The sequence below is a fragment of the Ovis canadensis genome, chromosome 24 (genome assembly GCF_042477335.2).
Source record: "Ovis canadensis isolate MfBH-ARS-UI-01 breed Bighorn chromosome 24, ARS-UI_OviCan_v2, whole genome shotgun sequence".
Classification (NCBI taxonomy): domain Eukaryota; kingdom Metazoa; phylum Chordata; class Mammalia; order Artiodactyla; family Bovidae; genus Ovis; species Ovis canadensis.
This window is the reverse complement of record NC_091268.1, coordinates 25,739,849-25,744,746: the sequence shown is the minus strand read 5'-3', so window position 1 is coordinate 25,744,746 and position 4,898 is coordinate 25,739,849.

Genomic DNA, 4,898 nt, shown 5'->3' with positions numbered 1-4,898 from the left:
GCAGATAACTTAGGGTGAATGGAATTTGAAACTTCATGTAAAAGCAAAGTCCCATCAAGTTAACCTTTTGATTCATCTGACCTTCCCTTTTTTTTCCCTCTAATCCCTGTAGCTAAAACTCATCATGATCCCAGCTTTTCCAGCGAACAGTCAGTGGATCTGGTTTCAAAGAATCACGCAAGAAGAGGTTTCACGTAGATGCTGGTTGTGCCTCTATTTGTTCTATGCTGTGACGTTAGCATTGTTACTCGGCGGTGTTTTCATCACTTTGTTCTCTGGTCATCTACCTTTTGCCCTTGTAATGACAATGATTATTACCGGCATTGTGTTTTTCATCCTCACTGGACTGATGTACTTGTGTGAAGCAAACAAGGTATCAGCTTTCATACAAGAAAAATTTTCAAGGAGGAGAATTGCTCAGGATCCTTGTAAGGCTTTAGAAATGAAAAAAACCAACGGTTGCCACCTGACTGTAATATCATCTTAAACCTGGAAATCCTTGGGACTTGGATATTTTAATGATTTAAATAGAAATAAACTCTGGCTTTTTTTTTTAAAAAGCTTATTTGATTTTGGAATGTTTCTATTCCCTATTGCCTCTCTTTAGTCTTCTTACAGAAGCTCCTGTTCTTTCAAGTTCCAGCCAGATGAATGGACCAGTTTCCTCCTCCCTGTTGCCACAGTGCGCTTCCAACCATCACCGAAGACCCAGCCCCTGCCTCTCACTCTGGCTTTTCACGTGGACTCCTACAGATATTAATTGACCCATCCAAGACCATAGGTGCCCAGCTCATGGCCAACCTCCCTGGCAGTGCCCTGATCTTGTCCATCGTCCTATCCTGTAACTTTTCATCACTGTTGCTTGTGAGTCTCCAAAACAATCCTTCAGACACCCCTTCCTCCCACCATGTAACCCTTATCATCCTTGGTCAGTTCCCCTGGCATCCCTTACCTGACCATCCTCTGATGTAATGGTGTGGTCTACCCTTCTGATGCTAAGGTCTCCTTGCTCTCCCACAGTGCCTCAACTTATCTTTTTGGGTCTTGTTCTTGGAATTACCTTATACTTTCCCTCCCCTTATTCTTGCCTTATACATTCCCTTCTTCATGCCTGGTGACGTGCGGACATGTGAACCTGCTTGAACTAAGCTATCTCCCTGTGTACATGAGTCCAAGGAGATAATCACTCAATAAAGGTGGCCTCTTCCTTTCTTTTTCTTAAAATGTTATTAATTTTTTTTCTGGGTCTTCACTGTTGCTCAGGCTTTTCTCTAGTTGTGGCAGGCAGGGGTCACCCTCTGGTTGTGGGCTTCTCATTGTGGTGGCCTCTCTTGCTGCAGAGCATGGGCTCTAGGCGTGTGGGCTTCAGTAGGTGCAGCACATGGACCCAGGCTCAGCATCTGTGGCTCATGGGCTTAGTTGCTCCTAGGGATGTGGGATCTTCCTGGACCAGGGATCGAACCCATGCCCCCCGCATTGGCAGAGGGATTCTTTATCACCGAGCCACAAGGAAAGCCTTGGTGATTTTAATTCCTTTCAATCATGATCATTCACCAAAGGGATCACCATTGCTGTCCTGCTTTTCTGAGCTGTTTCCAGTCCTTCAGTTCAGGCAGGAATTGGAAGACTCCTTGCTAAGTTTACCGGCCAAAGAAAAACTGTCCCTTCTCCCCTAACATGTAGGGATAACATAATAAAAACACTGCTCAACCTACTCTGACCTGAGGGTTGGATGGCATCACTGACTCAATGGATATGAATCTGAGCAAACTCCAGGAGACAGTGAAGGACAAGGAAGCCTGGTATGCTGTAGCCCATGGGGTCACAAAGAGTCAAACACGGCTTAGTGATTGAACAACAAAACCCACTCACCGAGGAAACCCTATCCTCCAACAAGCCCTACCCAAGAGCCCTGGGGTCTTTCCTCTGAAATGAGAAGGGAGAGCCCAGAAACTAGGACTCTCTGAGAAAGCCTCTGCCATGGTTTGCAAACTCAGAAGACATTAGAGGGCATGGAGACTGTAGGGAGCAGTAAACAGACCTAGATTTCAACTATGTAATTGACATTTTTCAGACACTTAGAACATGCTGCATAATTGAAACAACAGTAGGGTGTCATAAAGGATTCATAAGAAAAAAGCAGGAACTCTTGAATTATGAGTTCAGGCAATGTTATGGGACAGACCTGATGGGAGGGGAGTTGGAGGGAGAATGGATGCATCGATATGACTGGCTGAGTCCCCTTGCTGTCCACTTGAAACTATCACAACATTGTTAACTGGCTATACTCCAATACAAAATAAAAAGTTAAAAAAATAGAGGGGTGGAGGGATACTTGAGGAAAAGGGGACATATGTATACTTATAGTTGATTCAGATTGTTATACAGCAGAAACTAACACATTGTAAAGCAATTATCTTTCAATTTAAAAAAATAAGTTAAAATTCTTTTAAAAATGAGAGCAGGATTTAATTCAAAAAGTTGGGTACAATAAACATAAAAAGAAATATTCAAGAAAAGCAGCTTACAGTGGGGTAAAACTGAAAACAATGTCCAACAATGAAGAGTTTTTCAAAATCTTGATACAATAGAACAAGACCATGAAATATCTTACCATCCCTAACTGATATCAAAAAGATAGAAACACAAAAGGAAACCATCATCAATGTTGACTGTTTCTGGGAGCTGGAATAACTATTGACCCTATTTGTACTTGAATATTTCTTTTATCTTTCCAAAATTTTCAAGATTCTGTAATCAAAAAAATTGAATGTCAAAAAATAAAATTGCAATTTTATTTTCCCAAAGTTCTCAAGATTCTGTCATCAAAAAAATCAAATGTTGAAAAATAAAATATATCCAGGTGACCTGGTTAAAGAATACATGATGAGAAATTACATTTCCAAAAGGGAGGCTTCCTGTGCTATTCAGTGGCAAAAAGACTATGTGGGTACCCAGTGCTGTGCCCATCTCTCATGCGTGCTACATTTTAAAAACAGCTATAACATTTTGCCTTGAGTTTTCTACCCTTGAACTATGGACACATCCTGTAAATGTTTTTGAAGTATCTTGTACTTCAAAAATATATGTATTTATTTATTTATTTTTGGCTGAGCAGGATCTTTGTTGCTGTTGAGGGCTTTTCTCTAGTGGTGAGTGGGGGCCACCTTCTAATTATGGCGAGTGGGCTTCTCACTGTAGTGAGGTATATTGTGGAGTACGGGCTTCAGTAATTGTGACACGTGGGCTCAGTTGCTCCGAGGCATGTGGAATCTTCCCCGATCAGGGATCCAACCCATGTCTCCTGCACTGGCAGGTGGATTCTTTACCACTCAGTAGTCAGGGAAGCCCTGTTTTGCACTTTTGAAACCGAGAATTTATAAGAAAATAATATTCAAGTCCCCAGTTCTCAAACCGAAGGATGGTATATTTTCTGACAGTCTTTCCATGTGCATAGGGTGTCTCTCTTCTCTTCTTGATGACCATCTGTCATATTCAACTTTTTCCTGGTGATTTTTTTCAAAAGAAAAGGGAAAAGCAATCTCCGTCATTGTACCTCTAAAAGTATCTAGAATTACTTGTGATAGTTTCAACTGGAACCAACTTACATATCCATTCACAGAGGGAATGGGTTTATCCTTGCAGTGGAATTGTGCTTCTTTGTAATCCACACCTCTTCCCTTCCACTCCAAGCCCACTTCGGGCTTCTCTGATGGCTCAGCTGGTAAAGAATCTGCCTGCAGTGCGGGAGACCTGGGTTTGATTCCTGGGTTGGGAAGATTCCCTAGGAAGGGAATGGCTACTGTTGAGAATTCTGGCTTGGAGAATTCCATGGACTATATAGTCCATGGGGTCACAAAGAGTCAGACACAACTGAGCGACTTTCACTTCACTTCACTTTACAATGGAATGCTATTCAACGTGAAAACAGTCTGCTGATACTCAAGACAACATGAATAAATCTCAAAATAATTATGCTGAGGGATCAAGCCAGACACAGAGAAGTACATACCAGAGAATGTCATTTATATAAAAATGTGAAATCACTTCTAATGACAGATTGTAGATTGCTGGTAGCCTGGGAATGGAAGGGAGGAGGTGTGAATTACAGAGAAGCACAATGAAACTTTGGAGGTGATAGATATATTTTTTATTTTAATTAGACTGATGCTTTTATTGGTTCATATATGCCAAAATTCAATGAACTGTACACTTTGAATATGTGCTGGCTTTGTACCTCACTTGTACTTTCAAATGAATAAAGAAGCATAGAATGAATTATTTTAGGCAGTGTTTCTCCAAACTTTGCTGCTATTAAAAAGCTCTTAGTACCTACAGTTGACATACTCAACATTGAAAAGCTAAAAGTGTCTCCTCTAAATTCAAGAGCAAGATAAGAATGCCCACTCCCATAATTTCTGTTTAACATACTATTAGAAGTACTAGTTGGGCTTCCCGAGTAGCTCAGCTGGTAAAGAAACCAGCTGCAATGCAGGAGATCCCAGTTCAATTCCTGGGTCAGGAAGTTCCCCTGGAGACAGGATAGGCTATCCATTCCAGTATTCTTGGGCTTACCTGGTAGCTCAGACGGTAAAGAATCTACCTGTAATGCAGGAGACCTGGGTTCAATCTCTGGGGTGGGAAGATCCCCTGGAGGAGAGCATGGGAACCCACTCCAGTATTCTTGCCTGGAGAATCCCCATGGACAGAGGAGCCAGACAGGCTACAGTCCATGGGGTTGCAAAGAGTAGGACATGACTGAATGACTAAGCACAACACAGCGCAGGAGTATTAGCTACAACAATCAGTCATAATCTTTCAGTCTTTCAAAAAAGAATGAAATTCTGCTATTTGCAACATCATCATAGACCTGGAGAGGGCTTCCCTATTGGCTCAAA